This window comes from Melanerpes formicivorus, unplaced genomic scaffold (genome assembly GCF_026170545.1).
Source record: "Melanerpes formicivorus ecotype bairdi unplaced genomic scaffold, bMelFor1.0.p_v2 SCAF_1, whole genome shotgun sequence".
Lineage (NCBI taxonomy): Eukaryota > Metazoa > Chordata > Aves > Piciformes > Picidae > Melanerpes > Melanerpes formicivorus.
Window position 1 is genome coordinate 54,277,417 of NW_027142353.1, and position 19,010 is coordinate 54,296,426.

A 19,010-nucleotide genomic window follows, 5' to 3' on the forward strand; every position below is an offset into this window, starting at 1 on the left:
GTACAGTGAAGCCTTGGATATGATGTGTCAGGGACAAAGTTCATTCCTTCTGTGCAAATGTTCTTATCAAAAGCTTCTTTGCATTCATGGAAACATTTCAAGTAGAGCTTATTTTACACACCCCACCCCCCCCCCCAACAACTTCTGTAAATATGAAATCAGTAGAATTGGGAAGAACTTTATAGGCAAATAATAAACTAGGCAGAAACTACAGCTGTTTCTTCCAAATTATAAAGACCATAACTTAGCTGGAACTGAAATTTGTTTGCCTTGTCCTTTGGAAAGAGAGGACATAAATTTGCCTTACCATGACAGTGAAATAATAAACTCAAATCAGGCTAATATTAATAATATTTGAAATGCACTGAAATACCAGTCTGCTCAAAGAATGTGAGGTCAGGTGATGTCCCCACTGTATTAGTCTCTGTGCTGAGGCAAATGAGCTTTTCTGTCTCCTGATGTCCATGGTTAAGAGTGGGAGTCAGTGTCCATTTGAGCACTGGACAATATGTGATGAGCTTCAGCCCTGTGCCTCAATTACCCTTTTGTGCTTATACTGCATAGAATTTGTAAGCAAGGTTAAGGCTTAATGGAGATGAAGTGACAGGAGAATCTTGTAAGTCTGCAGCAACAAGAAGACAACAATTTGTTTTTAATTGCCCTGATGTTTGCTTTACTAGTAGCCTTACAGTATGTCCCCTGCAAAACTGTCTAAAACTAGCCAAATTGCCTGTGAAGAAAATAGACACTAATTTTGGTAGTGTAGGGATGTGGAAGAGAGAAAGAAGAGATCTCTAATTCCCTTCTTAGCTTTACACAGGGAGAACTGACTTGTTTTGTATTTCTGCTCTGAGGCTTGGGACCAGTGATCAGTTTATGATATAGAGTGATGCTCATGAAAGATGAGCTCCACAAGGGAAAAATTCCTTCAACTTGAGAGAATGGTAGTTGACTGCCCACCACTCCTGTTCTGTTCCTTGTGCATATGGTATGCTCTTGATTGTTTCCCAATGCTCTGGACAAGTTTAATGTTTACCTGTACTTCCTGCTTGGATGTGTAGTGTATGGGGAATAGTCTTTTAACATTGTAATGAAACAGGGATTTGAACTTGAACTACTTTCTTAGTTAATCTTCTGAAAGATTGTAGTGAGTAAATATTTATAGAGTTGAATCAAAAAGCATGTTGGTGAATATACCTTTGTTACTTTATCTGTTTTATTTCAATAGATCTTTAACACCTGAGGAATAACTATAGTATGCTGTATGTAGATAAGTCTTGCAGCAGTGAAGCACTGGGGCTCATCCTAACTTTGATGCCTTCATACTTTCCAAGTTCCAGAGAGAAATAAGACACAGCACTCAGCAGATAGAACATCCAGACACAACTTGCAGAAGTACACTATAAGTTCAAATGTCACTAAATAATTATTTAGAATAACCTATTGCTGTCTCCTTTCCTAGCACCCTAACGCTGGTGTTTTAATACCCCTAATGCATTTTTAAGTTTATCTTGATTCCAGTCACTCACACCAGGAGGATGCAAACTGTGGCATGTGTAAGGGATTAGACTTCATCAGCTCTTCTTCAGTTTCTGGGAGAAGTGTTAACTGAAATACAGGATTTGAAATTTGGTGGGAGGTGTGTTCGGGTGCCTGGCACCAAGGGCTTTTCTCCTGAGAGCTACTGTTAAGCTGGTACTTACCTTGCTGCAATGGCTGATTCCTTATGAAGAGCCAGGGGCCCCAGGAACTTTTTTCAGGTGCTTTGACAATGATGAAAATGGGCGCTCACATGGGGGAAATTTTATGCGGCTAGAGAGCTAATAAAGCAGAAAGCAGGCCCTGTAGTCTAGTGATTGCAGGGGAAATGGAGAACAGAGTGTATTTTTCCTCTCCCTTGATTAGACCCTCCTTTTTTTTCCTCTTCTTTTTTTTTTTTTCCCTTAAGAAGTTAGTCGTTGAAGTGATAAAGCTCAATGAAGTCTGAGAAGATTTTGGTTAGGCTCAACAGCCACAAACTCAATGTTACTCTGACCTGATGTCTCTTCTGTGTTTCTTCATCATTATCCTCCTGCCATTTAGTTAAATTTTCCCCCTTGTGTTTTTGAAAGTACAAAACTCAGTGAAATATCTATATCAAAACCAGAAAGAGAATTAAGTCTTGAAAATTTAAGTTCTTTCAGTGTGATTCTTAGCTTGGTTCTTGAGCCATTGCATTTCACTGCTGCCATGGTGCTTTGGGGTGTAAAGCTGGGATTCCTGTACTACAGGCAGGGGGATGTAGAATCAAACCTTTCTTTATATAGAGCTGATTGATAGATGAATTGCTTCCCTGCTTGAAGTGGCCCTACTGGGTCTGTCCTCACCCAGTCCGTTTTTCTGTATGTAGAAAGCTATCAAGATGGCTGCAGGGATGCAATTCAAATAGGAAGACTGCTCTATTGTATCCATTCCATGTACTTTCCATGTCTGTTACTGAGGAAAGTAAATCATTCAGCATCATCCTGAAGCAGGTAGTCAGTGATAGGGTTTTGGCTTCTAAGAATTTGACAAGTACTTGGGCATCATTACAAAACACCATCTCATCCAATTATTTATGTAGCTGGCTTTAAACTGAGTAGCAAAACAAAAGATCTGTTTCACATCTGTTGAGCAGATACATTTCACTGGAGATCACATAAAGTTGTCTTGATGACACCAGAGCTTTGAAATATAGCTGATTTCAAATGTAAAAGAATACAGGAATGTTGCTTTCATGTCATGCTTGGAGAAGTAGAAACACAGTAAGATCAAAGGCAGTATCAGAAATATCAGGTAAGTGTTCAAGGCATTTGGGAGTGGTTCTGTGGAAACAGTAGCATCGAAGATCACTTTCAGGTCAACAGTGTGCAGGAAAAATGTGCTCAGTACTTCACTAGAGCATGTTGCATATCTGAAACATATTGAATGTGAAATGCTCTTCCATTACATATTGCAAAATGAGTGGAGTGGTGGGGAAATAGATGGTCCCTGTGTCAAGGTCTGGCAGTGTAGGACCATGACCAAGAAGTGATTGGCAAGTAGGAAAGGGAGAGTATAGTTTACATACCCTGACACTTCATCATGTTCTGCCCTAAGAATGCAGAGATAATTTGTAAGCCCACTTTGGAAAGCAGTTTCTTTATGGAGCTTGAGGGGGAGTCTTACATGTGAGCAGTGTTAAACAAATGAGAAAAGTGAACTGAAGAGCAAAACACTAAGATCCTAGTTTCTCTTTTAGAGCTGCATTTTCAAGTCTTAAAAGCTCTGTTACTCAGAGCTCTGCTACACAGTACCTAGATAAACTTGCTTCTAAATAAGTGGTGATTTATTGGACTCCAGCAAGGTCTGGCAATGAGAGCTGTGAAGTGCTCCACACGCTCTTAGCGGTTGCCACTTCAGACTAGATGATAGCACAAGCTGTGAAAGAACGAAAGAAATGTTGCTGCCGGAGACCTTTCCAGGTTTTCTTGTTTTCATGTTCTCCTGTCAAACACAACAGGTATTTTTAAAAATAAAGAAAACAGACAAGGTAATTTTAGTCCTGTTATCCACAAATGGCATGCCCAATTGAGTGTGTCTGGTGTGATACTAAAACATACACAGCTCTAATGCTTCTGTGCTCTTATCCCTGATTTATGTAATCTTTTACCTATATCCCTGTACTTTCTGTTTCCAATTGACTTAGCAGCTCTAAGGGTACAGTCAGGCACTAGACAACCTTAAGCACGGAATTTTTGCAATGGATTCAGGACTGAAGTGCAGTAACTGTTGTCATAAAAAGCAACTTTGTTAAAATATGAGAGCAGTATTTCCCCCCAGTGTTAAATAAAAAGAACATCTGGCTGTAAAACTTTCTAATAAGGATAACAGTACAGGCAGCTAGCTGTCTTGTCGTGCTTATATATTCAAATTATTCAGTGGCCTGTTCAAACACTTCAAATGCTAGTAGTAGGTATTTAGCAGTCATTGCTTCCTCGTGCATCTACTCGGTTGGTGTGGTAAGCTTATAGCAATGCTATGTTTTGATGAAGCTGAATAGGAATGTGTGTGATTGCCATTTTATTTAGCTTGGAAATCAGGCTTCTTGAAATCTCTGGTGCATGTATATCCTTGTGCATGCAGCTTATCTGTAGATATTTGCTTTCAGGTAGACAAGAAGTGGAATTCAGTGTCCTTAGGATTGGTATGGGTTATAAACTCAGGTGCGTGAGAGAAACCCATGTGGTGTCCATGTGGATAGCCTTTGGATGCTCTGGGATCATGGAGAGCTGTATGAGAGCAGCATGGGACTGGCAAGTGTGCTACAGGCCCTTTACCTTTCTGCAGCAGCAGCATTATTACTGAGGTCTTTGAGGTGTCAAGGTAACTGAATCTATCCAGGATGTGAAGGAATTATTTGGGGTTTTTAATTGTTTTTCTTGCTCCTTTGGTTTGGAAACGTGTGAAAAGGAAAGAATCCAAACCCCTCAGCTTGGGGATTGTTAATGGGTTCAAAAAGTGCAGAATATTTATGGAAGTTACAGTGCAGAACTTGCAGACCTGGAAAGCGCAGTATTGGATACAGTGTGAGGAGCAAAGCATGTGAGACTCAGCCCTGTTTCTTGATTTTATTTGTTGTAGTTGTAGAAAAGCAGGTCTTACGTGTGTGCTTATCGTTCTGTTTCTCATCAGCCTCGTACCCAGGTTTAGCATGCAGAAGTAGATCTAGGGCAGAACAGAACACTATCCCCTTCCTGCACAAGGAAAAAATGCTAATCGTAGACTCTGATTGAAGAAAACTTAAAGAAAACAGATCCTGCAAGTAGCCTGCCAAATTTTTTGGAATATCATAAAATACAGTTGGCCAAGCTAAGCCAAAATTGTCCAGATAGTGCTTTGCTTTTTGTTCTTAAAAATACAGTCTAGTCCGCTCTGAGCTGATTTATAGTGCCTGGTTTATATTGCTACCACTGACAATTTGTTCCGTATTTCAACCCTTCTGTTGTCTGAAGAAGTTCAGAATTGCATATGGGCTGGTCTCACCAATTTCAATCCAAGACTGACTTCTTGATTTTTGGGTAGTTTTTAAGGAATTACACACAAAGATAAAGGCACATTCATTTTCCTTCCTTTCTCAGTGCTGTGCACTGCACAGTGAATCATTAGAGAGCAATCCATTGTCACTGAAAACCAAGTTGACTCAGCTGTTAAATGACCAGGTTTGAATTTTTTTACAACCCTTTTCAGAAGTGGTGGAAGAAGTACCAGCAGAGCTCTGACTTTTTATGATCACAGCTTTGATTAGACCCTGCAACCACCACAGCTTGGGTTTTGGCATTCCAAATACTATAAATCATAAATCAGGTTCCTAATCAGGTTTCTTAGCGTGGTCTCCAAGTCGTTGTGGGAAACAGCTATCGGATTCAATACGTGCTGCTACAGACTGCTTCAAGGAGGCATCAACTGTGATATTTTATTTGGCCTGGCTCAATTCTTTGTGCATATTTGTATATGCAAGGAGTATAGAACAAGCACACTCATTTTAAATGTTTTATTTTCCTCTGTAAAATCTGTGCTTAATTTGATGTTGAAAGATACTAATTTCACATTTGCAGTAATTAAAGCCATAATAATGCTGCTCTCTAAATTTGACACATGAGCTTTCCCCTGAGCATAGTCCTTTAAAGCCAGAATCCTGTGACAGTGAATGGATTTTTTTCAGCTTGTCACCAGTGAAAATACAAGTTGATGTTTAGAAGGGACATGACCTAATTTGAAGAAAGTTTTAAGGAGGAAGCTAAACCTGTAGCATGAAAGGTAGGAAATTCCCAACTTAGGGCTTTTTTCCATCAAACAAAACCAGCTTAGAAATGGAAGGATTTATCCTTCTTGAGTTCACCCCCCCCCCTTTTTTATTTTCCAAAACACAGAAGTTTTCATATCAAATGTAAGTCATCTTATGGCTTTGAATACTGACTTGAAAAATGTTGGCTGTTCTGCTTCAGTAATATTGGATAACTCCTCGTCTTAATAAAACTCAAGGGGAATGGATTCTACTTTCCTATCCACCTAGGCCAATTCAGTGCATATGGCATTACTTGTGGGTTCAGAGAAGGCCAAATTTCAAATTTCTATCAATGTTAAAAATGTGCAAATAAACCTTATCAGGGAGTAGTTTGTTCTTAGCACGTTCATGCCGTATTTAGCAGTGTATGATCTACGGCACTAAAGGAGGTCATTTTAAGAGAGCTTTTCTAAACTCCAGCACCCTATATACATTGATATATGTATGGTAAGACAGCTCTTCATAAGTATGTCCTTTGGCCCTGCACTGATGTTCTTTATGTTCACAGATTCTCAGATTGCATCAGTTCAGAAGGCACCCTCAAAGGTCATCTTGTCCGACCGCCCACAGTGAGCAGGGACACCTCCAACTAGATCTGGCTCCCCATGGCCACATCAAGTCTGATCTTGAATGTCTCCAGGGATGGGGCATTGACCACATCCCTGGGCAACCTGTTCTAGTGTTTTACCACTCTGTTTGTAAAGGGCTTTTTCTTTATGGCCAACCTAAATATACCCTGCTCCAGTTTGAAACCATTGCCCCTTGTCCTATCACTATAAGCTCTTCTTAAATAGTCCTTCCCCAGCCTTCTTGTAGGTCCCCATCAGACTCTGCAATGTAGCTATAAGATCTCTCTGGAGCCTTTTCTTCTCCAGGCCGAACTGCCCCAATGCTTTCAGCACAGGTTTTCTAGGAGAGGTGCCCCAGCCCTCAGTCATCTTTGTGGTCTGTGTCCCTCTTGTGCAGGGGATCCCATAACTGGACACAGTACTCCAAGTAAGGTCTCACCAAAGCAGAGTGGCAGAATCATCTCTCTTGATCTGCTGGCCATGCTTTTTTAGATGCAGCCAAGAGTGTGGTTGGCCTTCTGGGCTGCAAGTATGCAATGGTGGCTCTTGTCCAGCTTCTTGTCCGCCAGTACCCCCAAGTCCTTTACTGCAGGGCTGCTCTCAATTTCATCATGCCCAGCCTGTATTGATACTGAGGATTATAGCTGGCCTATATCTTTGTAAGTAAACTTCATTTAACTCAGGCATTTCTGATTTATGTGAGAATAACTGAATAAGATGCTGTGCGTATTGTACATCTGAAGGAGTTTTTGTCTATGTTACACGTTTCTAGACCAAAGCAATGGGTTGGCATGTTGAAGGTGTGAGTATATCTTCTTTTTCACCTGTACCTCACTGCCTTAACTAGCTATCTTCAAAATGCATTTCTACAGCAATTTATTTTTGAGAAGGATAATACAAATTCTTACATATGGGGCTGTGTTTTGCCAAAAGAGGACTTGGTATCACAGTATAACTAAGGTTGGAAAGGACCTCGAGGATCATAGAGTCCAACCTATCAACACAGACCCCATGACTAGACCATGGCACCAAGTGCCATGTCCAATCCCCTCTTGAACACCTCCAGGGACAGTGACTCCACCACCTCCCTGGGCAGCCCATTCCAATGATGAATGACTCGCTCAGTGAAGAACTTCCTCCTCACCTCGAGTCTAAACCTCCCCTGGCACAGCTTGAGACTGTGTCCCCTTGTTCTGGTGCTGGTTGCCTGGGAGAAGAGACCAACCCCTTCTTGGCTACAACCACCTTTCAGGTAGTTGTAGAGGGCAATGAGGTCACCCCTGAGCCTCCTCTTCTCCAGGCTAAACAATCCCAGCATTGGTGATAGACTCTGGCCTCCTGACTGCTGGCAAATCAAAACAGTGAGCTTAGTTACCTGATTTTTGAAGCTTTGAGGTACTCCTGTCAAAATAGCCCTATAAGCATGTATGTTTTGTACCTGGATGCAGCATGGGAGAGAAAAGCAGAATCACTTAGCTCTGGCTGCTGCAGTTAGGCTTGGGTGTTATCCTGATATTTGAAAATGCTGCTTAGCCTAGGTGCGAGAAGGTATTGGCACAGGTCTTTGTAAAACCTTTTTAGGTAGTGCCAGGGTTTGGAATGTTGCAGATGAGGTGCATTATCAATCATGAGTTGAGTTTGTGGAATTTCAAAGTTCTGTAACTTTTTATTTAAGCTAAAGGTATTCTGAAATTCAGGTCATAGCCCACTTTAGGGAAGGTGTGGCGGCTTGCCTGTGAGCAGTCCTGCTGAAATCACCGAATAGCAACTATATTTTCTCTTTCCTGTCAGTTCTTTGGAACAGAACAAATTTATTTGTTCTAAGCCGTGTGCTTAGTGTTTGTTGTTGTGTGCTTTGAACAAAAAGCATACTGGTCTGTGTGGGCTGCATTTCCTTTGCCTGTGCTGAGGTCTGCCTGGCTGCCAGCTGCTCAGCAGTAAGGTTGGGCTATATGGCTTGGTGTTTCTTGACACTAAGTAACTTTATCATAACTCTGAAACTTTTTGTTTTAGTTTTGCGTTCTGTCATCTTGAGGCATTTTACTAGTACTTTGTTGCTTCACTTTGGGGAAGATAAGGGTGATGAAGTTGGTAAGGGGTTTGGAACACAAGCCTTATGAGGAGGGGCTGAGGGAGCTGGGGTTGCTTAGCCTGCAGAGGAGGAGACTCAGGGGTGACCTTATTGCTCTCTACAACTACCTGAAGGGAGGTTGTAGACAGGCAGAGAGAGTTTGGTCTCTTCTCCCAGGCAACCAGCAACAGAACAAGAGGACACAGGCTCAAGCTGCACCAGGGGAGGTTTAGGCAGGAGGTTAGGAAGAAGTTCTATACAGAGAGAGTGATTGCCCATTGGAATGGGCTGCCTGGGGAGGTGGTGGAGTCATCATCATTGGAGGTGTTCAGGAGGAGACTTGATGGGGTGCTTGGTGCCATGGTTTAGTTGTTTAGGTGGGTTGGATTGGTTGATGGGTTGGACGCGATGATCTTGAAGGTCTCTTCCAACCTGGTTTATTCTATTCTATAAGCAAAAAAAGGTGTCTTTACCTGAGCTCCTGCCCATTAGCAGTCTTGTCAACTTCTCTTTTCTAACTGTGAAGGCATTTCTCTGTCATGTGAGGAGGCACCACTGCAGTATACACTTCTAATGACCACCTTGTAGTACTAATGCATGCAACTGGTGGGTTCTTGCTATCTTAATACTGCTTTACAGACAGCTACAAAAACCTCCTGAACACTATCACAGAAATGTGATGTTGCCAGATATTGTTTTTAATATAGAATTTCTTTCCAATATCTGCATCAGAAACTAAGCTGGTCCTGATTACTTTGAGCTTTCTTGGTTTTTTCAGGACCACCATCCAAAGAAGCTAGAGCAGAGAACAAATTTAAGTGAATTTTTCATGTTGCCCAAAAATAATTTTGCCATTTCACTTAGATGAGTACTAATGATAAAAATACCTCTCTCTGGTTTCACTAATTAACCACTAGAGACTGTTTCATTTTGAGATTCATGAAAGGCATCTGTAATCTAATTTAAGGGCATGCACAGAATATAAAATAAAGTACATCTTCTGTTTGTGAAGGAAAGAACCTAGAATGTAAGTTTGGAGGTTTTGTTTGCCCAGATTCACCCTGGAGAGAGGTGAAAACCACATCATATCCTCTGTGATCAGTCCCTTCCTCAGTGCAGTTGTGCAGCAGCTTAGATGTTGCTTTCAAAAGTACTTTTATAGCCTCTTCAGCTGGAAAACCACTTTAGTCCATTGACTGTATTTGACCCAGGGGGATGTCTGCACTGCGAGGAGCGAGAGCTTTGTGGCTTGGGAAAGGAGAAAAGGAGTTGTTACCACTCACTGTGCTTGAGACACTCTCATCCTGCATGGGAATCCTGCATCGCCTAGTTGGCTGGCACACAGCAGGTGTAACGGCTTTGAGTAATCTGTCCAAAAAAGTTGTGGGGTTTTTTCACTCTGTAACAAGAAACTGAGCACAGTGGAGATAGCCATGACTCCTTATAAACTTCTGATTATTTATATACTCTAGAGATCATATAATTGCTTTTTGCATCTCTTTGCTCTTTTCAATAAAATCACTTAGAACATATTAAACTGCACTAGAAATAGCAAATTATGCTGCTCAGTGATAGTGTTACTTGTGAGTTACGTAGCCTGTCTCGCTGTTTTTTTACTGAAAAGACATAAAAAATGAGCCAGTTGCAGCTTTCTTTTCCTCCCCCAGGTACTCTATTACCATTCTATAGTGTTTTCCATTAGTTCTCCTCTTCCTTGCTACTTTGAACTTGATTCTTCTTTTGAACCACTGCAGTTTGAATGTAACTGCTGTAAAGTAAGTAGTTTTAGCTATTTTAGTTATATTGTTTTTGGTCTTTGAGGGCCAGGAAGGATGGGTCACTGTAGCTGGGCCTCTGTCAGACAAGGGAGAAGAGAATCAGGACCAACACTTAAAAGGCTGAGACAACCATAATCATAACTTGTATTTGTGGCTATATTGGCACATTGACTATAAACATCAGTGTAGTCCGTAGTCGTGATCTTAAGTTAAAACCCTAGAGCTATACCCTGAAAGGCACAGAGGCCTCTCCTGTGGAAAAGCAAGAGCTACGTTGTGTTGATGCTTAGTTGTGTGTGTCAGAATCTGGTTCTGCCCCGTCAAGACAAAGATGTGGATAACCACTGATGACTTCATGCTGTCAAAAGAGTGAAAGAGGTCAAAATGTGGTCTGCCAGCTTTTAAACGTGACAAAGTTGTTTTGCTTCCTTTCTTCTTGCTGAATTTCGTTGCATTCCTGCAAAAGCAATTAAAGATTTGGGAAGCAAGATGATGGAATATGTGAGCCTTAGCTGTATGTAAGTTCTGCAGGAATTCAGTAAAAGTATATATTATTGTATAAACTATGTAAATATAACGTGTCTAAGTAAAGAAATGTAATACTACACATTCTCATCCAAAACCAAATAATGCTATCTTAATAAATGACACTGCAGATTGATTTTATTACTGTTAACTGACTAAAATATGTAGACAACTCTGTGCAAGTGCAAGCTATCAGTAACTAGTAACACCTGAACCTCTCAGCCTTATTTGTGATGATGGTTCCTGTCAAGTTCAATTTTGGTTTAAAAGTGAGTCTCCCTATTGGGCTTACTAACAGTGTCTTGACCTTTTCTCCCTTTTGTTGCTGAGGAGTGACAGGTGTCTGGAGCAGCTAAGCAGTATGACAGTCAGCCTGTGCTCTGTGTCAGCTGGCATTCATTAGTGTTAAAAATGACATGTGGTTTTGTACTACTGAGAGGTGTTTGTCTGCCATCCTGCTTCATGGACAAGATAGGGATAGACTACTGTGTTGCAGTTCTTTCCACAGTCTAGTGGTGGAATATGTAAATCAGATGATACCTAGTGACTTCCCTAGTGGCATCCTTAATCCTTGTTTGCCTGCTGCAGTCTGCTTTAGTTGCATCATGCCAGTGATATGGTGGTGGGTCCAGCAGCTTTCTATGCTGTAAGCTTTGTACAGGGTTCACCTTCAAGATGCTTCTTCCCTTAGGAAGTTCAGGACACAGCTGTCATTCATACATTTCTGTACCAACACTGGGCTGTGCTTTCACCATCATTTGAATCCACAGCTGGGCTGAGCTTTGATCGGACATAAGTGCACACTGCTGTTAAAGGGCAGTCTGATGTTCGTTTCTCCCTAGGAATGTGATTTCCCCCTTCCTTGCCAAGGCACCAGTGTTTGAACAGCTGCAAGATGAGCTCTTTAAGGTTAGAGTTCAGCTGTATCACATTCCTGATGCACACAGGAGTTGTCGGATGAGAGGTCGGACCAGTTCTTCTGATAGCAGCGTAGACTTTTGTCAGACTGGAGTGTACATGTTATATTTAATAAGAAAAGGTGGGAGCTTTTGCTTGTGCCTCTGCAGAAAGGAAAATAATTGGAGTTGCAGTGAGTCAAGGGCATGAATTGGTGTTCAGCCTATCTTCAGTAACCTCATGGCATAGCTGTTTGGGGACGTACCAACCAGTTCTCACCTTTTAGTCTGTCTGAGTATCTGTTACTCAAAGACATCCCAAATGCAGAGCTGAGGAAGAGGGAAGGAAGTTGAGAAGTGGTAGTTGATCCCAAAGGTACATCTGAACAAAACCCCCTTTCCCTGTGTTGGTCACATGTTTTTCATGTGCACAAAGAAGCTATGATCTCTCAAAAACTGAGAATACTTCGGAGACCATAATTTTAATGGAATGTATGCACAATTACTGGATTTTATGGTGTGTGATTTGTGGTATATGAGGGGGGAGGGGATCTTTAAGAATGTGTATTAGGCCGTCTGGGCAGCAAAGAGGAGTTGGCTTGCGTTAAAATAGAAGGTATTCCTGCAATGGAGGAGTGACAAAATGATAGCAGTGAAAGTCTTGGCAGGCTTTGCTTCTCTGGAAGCAGTTACAATTTTTCAAGCAGCTCCTAATTTATGCTGAGTTGAAATAAGAAGGTGGGAGCAGTAAATCTAGGGGAATAAGCAAGAATATGTTACCCAAAAACCAGGAGAGTGCTCCAAGGGATGAAAGATGTGAGAATTGCCATTCTTTAAGTTGCCTGATGTTGCTGAGAAATGTTGTAAGGAAGGCATGAGACAAAATCTAGGACTTTTTGAAATGTGAATTAGGATTGGAAATCTGTGTGTTTGGATTTAGCTGCATAAAAAGTTACAAGTAAGCCTGACAAGCCTCTGTTCCTTGTCTTGGTGAAGAAAGGGGAGCAGCTGCTCATGGCCTTTGAAGGCTCTTTGTGGGGTTTGTAAAGCCCATTTTGGTTATGAGAGAAGTGGCATTTGGATAGACATGAAGCTTTGTCATTCATTTCTCTCCCTGAGGAGAAGGTGTGTTTTCTCTTACCAATTAAGTCATTACCTTGTTTGCATTTCTAAAATTATGTAAGCTAGCTGATTTTGATTTTCATACCTATCTGTGTGGTTTCTAATGAGTAACAGTGCTGTGGCTTGCTTCGGCTTGCTGTCAATACAGCCACACTCAGTGAGAACAGCTTGTGAGCATGAAGATCTGTCTGCCTGAAAACTTGGTATTTATTGGTGTTTTTTCAGACTGACTGTTCCCTACAGAGCAGGTTATTGGATCAGTAAATGATGGTCTCATGAGAGACACAATTCCTCTGGTCTTTGCCTGTCAGTCTTTCCAGAGGTGGCTGCATTGTAATCTGAGTGGTGACTAATAGGGGTTTTGGGTGGGTTTTTTTGGTTGAGTTATATTCTTTCTTCACTGGTGTGTCAGTAGAGAATCATGAGAAGTTCCCAGTGCTTCCTCTAGTCACACTGGTATTTACTTGAGATTCATACTTGAATTTGTCATTGCTTTCTTAGAAAGAAGCATATACGTAGTGTTTTATTGCAGCCTCAAAGTGGCAGTAAATGATGCAAACGCTGTGTACAACAAACTCCACTTAGGGTTGTGCTCAGGCACTTGGTTAAATTTCTCAGTTGCAAGGAAAGCTGCTGCAGCATGCACTTCTGTAATATAAAATCTACGAATACTCCCACATCTACTGTCACATGAAAAAATAATGAAGATGGTTGAAACTTAAATTACCATATTTCTCCATTTGGAGGTACAGCTGGAAGCCACTCTGGTGGGCAGGAAATGTCTGCTCTCCTTTTTTGGAACAGAACTAATTACTATATAATTCACCTGCCAGGCTTCAGTTATTACTCCTCTTTCCTCCTGCACTGGTATCAGTCACAGTGAGCTCCTGCAGTATATATCCCAATCCAAAAAGTAATTTTGGCAGATGACTGCCTGCTTAGTGGTGTATATGAAGAATGATACCCTAAAAAAATGGCTTTTGTATTGCATTTAAATGTCTCCTGCTTCCATTGCAAATAGGGAGTTCTCTTCACCTTGTCTTCTGGGATTTGGTACTGAGAACACTGGTTTGAGGTGTGTAGTGGGTTGAGAGAGAAGGCCTAGCTTTTCCTCCCCCAGAAAGAGGAAAAAAAACCCCACAGCTAACTCAGTCGGAGAAGCAAAAGGGATGCTCTATTTACAAGCGATGTGAAAATGCAGGTTATACTATGTACAGTCTTTACAATATATATACAGAAGTATACAGCAAAGAAGAATACAGGAACAAAATTCCTTCCTCTGGACAGAGGAGGGTTCCCCCCCATACCCCGCTCTCTCCCCCTACCTCCCTTTTATCCCAAAAAGGGTTAGAGAGAGAAAAGGCAGTTAGTAAGGAGAAAGGTTTTAGTGGGCCTCATGTGAATTAATGCAGGATTAGTGCTTATCTTATCCAGGGTCAGAACTCCAGCAAGTTGCCCAGAAGCAGGCAAGCTGGAAAGGGAGAAGGAAAGGAACAAACTGAGAAAAATTCCAACTGCACTAAAACTTAAAGCTGCATTCTACCAATGAAATTCATTTAGACCTGTCTTTGTTTACAAAACATTCAGCCAGAGTGTCCCAGCACTGTCCCTTTCTTAAAGGCACAGCCTCAAACGGTCACAAGGTGTCACTGTATTAAACAAACAATCCCGAAACACCCCAAAGCAAACAAACATACCCAAACAAACAAAAAAACAAAACAAACCAGCAAGCTATCAGCTCCTGTCAACCTTAGGTGTGCATTTTGAGGGTTGCCCACTTTATTCCACAAAATATCAGGGTCCTGCAGCAGTGTCATCTTTTGGAAGACACCAACTCATTCCAAGCCAGTACTGTTACATGTGTGGCTCCTCTGCTGGGAGGTGCAACACCATGCTGAGTATAGTCTTCCTTAATTTTTTCCCCCCCTCAAATCACAGATTAGACAGTAAAATGCAGAATCCCTTTTTATTGCACGGCTCTGCCTCACAACTGAGTCTGTCAACTTTTAAAAGTAGTTGAAGAAATAAAAGTAATTTTTGACATGCATGTTTGTTTTAGGAAAAAAATGGTTTAGTTGCAATTGTGCTTTGATATTAGAATAAACCTTTATTAGAATAAACCAAACCAGGTTGGAAGAGACCTTCAAGATCATTGCGTCCAACCCATCAACCAATCCAACCCACCCAAACAGCTAACCCGTGGCACCAAGCACCCCATCAAGTCTCTTTCTGAACACCTTCAATGATGGCTACTCCACCACCTCCCTGGGCAACCCATTCCAGAGCGCAATCACTCTTTCTGTATAGAACTTCTTCCTAACATCCAACCTGAACCTTCCCTGGCACAGCCTGAGACTGTGTTCTCTTGTTCTGGTACTGGGTGCCTGGGAGAAGAGACCAACCTCCGCCTGTCTACAACCTCCCTTCAGGTAGTTGTAGAGAGTGATAAGGTCACCCCTGAGTCTCCTCTTCTCCAGGCTGAGCAACCCCAGCTCCCTCAGCCTCTCCTCATAGGGCTTGTGTTCCAAACCCCTCACCAACTTTGTTGCTCTTCTCTGGACTCGTTCCAGCAAGTCAACATCCTTCCTAAACTGAGGGGCCCAGAACTGGACACAGTACTCGAGGTGTGGCCTAACCAGTGCAGTGTACAGGGGCAGAATGACCTCCCTGCTCCTGCTGGCCACACTGTTCTTGATGCAGGCCAAGATGCCACTGGCCCTCCTGGCTGCCTGGGCACACTGCAGGCTCATGTTCATCCTACCATCAACCAGCACCTCCAGGTCCCTCTCTGCCTGGCTGAGTAAGGGGAGTGGTAATGTGTCATTTCATATGCTTTCATGTTTGATTTGTTGGGCTTGTTTGTAACAACAGACAAAAAACATATTAAGTGATTGTCACATAAGCAGAAAGCTGTTTAGTATAGAAAGTGAAAGCATCTTTCTACATCCCCAGTTTATGTTCCAAAAATAATTCATTACTTTTTTTTTGCCAAACTGTTCTAGGAAATTCCACCCTAAAAAAAAATAAAAATCTTTTGAGCTAATACCAGATTTGTTCAGTTGCTCTCTGCTGCATGGTGGAACTAAAGCAGAGAGGAATTAGAGGTTTGAAGGCCTTTTCCTGGAAACTCGCATGGTGTTTTGTAGCACTGATAGGCTTCTTTCCTTCCAATCCATTAGAAATTTCCTTCTAAATTAAATGTGCATGTTTGTGTATGCACCACCTGAAGGTAACTTGCTTTGCCATGAAAATGTTTACAGTCTGCTGTAAAGCAGAAGGGATACCTTCATAAAAATTGTTAGTCACAGCCTTTCCCCCAGTGCTAGGGAATGGACTCAGAGTGGGGTAGGCATGACAAAAAAAATTACAATAGTACCAAGATAAAAACAAACTTCCAGGTTTCTCTTTAGTACTTGTTGTAGGGTTGGGGGAAAGGCCAGGCCCTTCCCCCCCACTGTGAGTAGAGGGAAGGAAAATTGAAGGGAAAGGAAAAAAAAACTCACAGCTGAATTAGCAAAGCAGTGGGTGCTGTATATTTACAAAGCAGTTTAGGGAAGCGCAAGGAAGTATATACAGAATTTACAGTATTTACAATATATACAGAAATGTACAACCAAGTAGCACAGAAATGAGAGTTGCCCCCTCTGCTGAGGGGGTTCCCCACCTCTGCTCCCCCTTCTCTCCCCCTTTCCCCAGAGAGGGTTAGAAAGAGAGAAAAGAGAAAATTCATTAAAAGCAGTTATGTGTTAGGATGGTAGAAGAGGCTTTATCTGCTTCAAGGTCAAGCCTGGCCGAGAGCCCAGAACACTGTGAGCTGCAAAGGGGGAAAAGCAAGACTGAGGAAAAGTGCAGGAATGCCCAGGATTCTCTGCTGCACTCCCAGTTCAAAAGGTGCTTCCCCCAATCTACCAATGAAATTAGTTTAGATCTGTCTTTCGTTTACAAACATCAGACCACAATTCCTTTTCTTAAGGGGACAGCCTCAAACGGTCACAGTACTTCAAACAGCTGGAAGTTCAGCACAGGTCCATTGGAGAATGAATAGTTTAACATATCCTATTGATGATTAGTGAGTTTCAGCTATTTCCTTACAGGCATTTTGAATTTAGTTGCATCAATGCACATGTCCTTTTGTATCCTTAATGCATTTTTCCAAGATGCATTTCTCCTCTTTGTATTATGCTGAACTAGGGAGCTGATGTTTTGATGGTTTGCACTTGAGCCCTTGCACATACCCAGGGAAATTTATTGTGTTCAACATGGGTGATACGCTGATCATGGTGATTAGACAGTGTGGTGGCCTCCCACTGTGCTCTTTCTCCCTTGAGGAATCTTGAATGGTGTCTGCTTTGCCCCAGAATGTACTCAGCTCACTAGTACCATCCCCATGCGTTAACGAAATGTATTTGCTTTGACATCCTGGAGATGAGCTGCTGTGCATGTGACACAGAATTCACACAGGGGCAATAGCATGTTCTTGGAAGGTATTAACAAAGATTCATTTCAGATGGATGCCTCTGGAATGCAAACTGGGTGTCAGCCTTTTTTCTCTCTGGGTTACAGAAGGCAATGATACATGACTGTGACTGTTCAGGTTGTTCTGAGAGGAATTTATCAGGAATTACTAAGCTGCCTAACTTCTGATATCACTCTCTTACATTTTCAGGTAACACGAGATATCAGTGGCTACCACAACTGTGTAGAAACTTCTTTTCTGGATCTGATTTGTGTCCAAAGCTGGAAAATTGAATTCCAAATTTAGAAGAATACTTTCATATGGCAGTCAGACCCATCTGCATTTTAGATAAAAATATTACTGGGTGTTGCTTATTCTCTGTCCAGAAGTGCAACAGCCATGGTAGGAAGGAGAGCGAGCTGCTTCTTGGAGGAAAACAGCATGGTTGGGTTTTGTGTGAGGGTTGGGGCAGTTCCCTACTTCCTCCAGGCCGCTGTTCTCTGGTGATACATTGTCTCAGTGCTGCCTGCCTGTTTTTCAATGTTTACCTAAAATCAATCTCTTCAGCAAAGAATATTAACACCTAATGCAACTGAATGTAAGAAGATCTTATTCCATAATGTTTCAGTGAACTGAAGGATTTAGCCAATACTGTTCAAAACTGACAGCTGAGGAGTATCTGGAGGATGACAGATTGTCACTGGGGTGGCACAGGATGCATTGTGTGTGTATTTTGAGTTAGAATGAGTCTCTTTAGAGTCCAGGGGTCTTAAGAAATGCAGGAAACGTGAAGAAACTGTCATCCTGGGTAAACCCTATGGGAGGGCAAGCTCATTGTGTCACTTTTGGTAGTCATCTATCATGTTACTCCTGGTCAGGATCAGGAAGATCTCAAAGTCTCAGGAGAGTCTTTTGCAGGGGGTCATGGCTTGTGTAATGATTATGATCGCAATTCAGAAGTGTAGCTCATCCATCAGTAGTGTTGGTGTACACATCTTTCCTCTATGAAGGAAATACTTGTGCTGCAGTTGATTTATTTCCCTCCCCACCCTGTGAGTTACTCTTACTGGCCTACCACAGATAATATTTTTTTTCTTCCAATTATTTATATGTTTTCTGATCTAGATAGGGTTCCCTGAAGTGATTCTGCCTGTAGTGCTTGCTCTTTCTCTCAGAACCTGTTATGAAGTTGTAAAGGATTTACATGGTGTTGCATATCATTTATTTCTATAAAATCAGTGCTGAAAGTTGAGAAGTAACAATCTTGATATTCCGTCTTAGTCGCCTGCTGCAGCATCACTGCAGAATTGAAAAGTTAGAGTGCAGTCCTGGTTCTTTCTCAAGCTTTGTCTGTTAGGACTTGAGGCAAATTTGCAAGCTGAGAGATGACTTGTGGCCAGGGCTTTTTAACAGGGAATTTATAAGTTCAAAAAAGGGATGATTATCACTCCTGCTTCAATAAAATTAAAGCAAATAAAGAAATCTGTGTTTTAAACTACTCAGAAGAGAATACAGTAAAATTTTTCTTAGAGCTTATGAGCATAAATATAGCCAATTTTTTTTTACATGTTGTAAATAATACATATCATATATATATAGTTTTTTCCCTTAATCTATGATTTATGCCATGGCTTTCCAATAGAAATGTGTGGAGTGTAATGAAGTGCATGTACTGCAGTTCATGTGTACATATTAAAATGGTTTACAGTAAGTCAAACCCAATCATACTAAGTGACATGCATTGATAC

General features: G+C 41.6%; 1 protein-coding gene across 4 annotated transcripts in view; it reads left to right on the plus strand.

Moving 5' to 3' along the window:
- Positions 1-19,010, plus strand: part of ATP8A2 (ATPase phospholipid transporting 8A2) — a 362,223-nt gene that overhangs the window by 199,281 nt on the left and 143,932 nt on the right. The gene's annotated exons all lie outside the window — the stretch shown is intronic.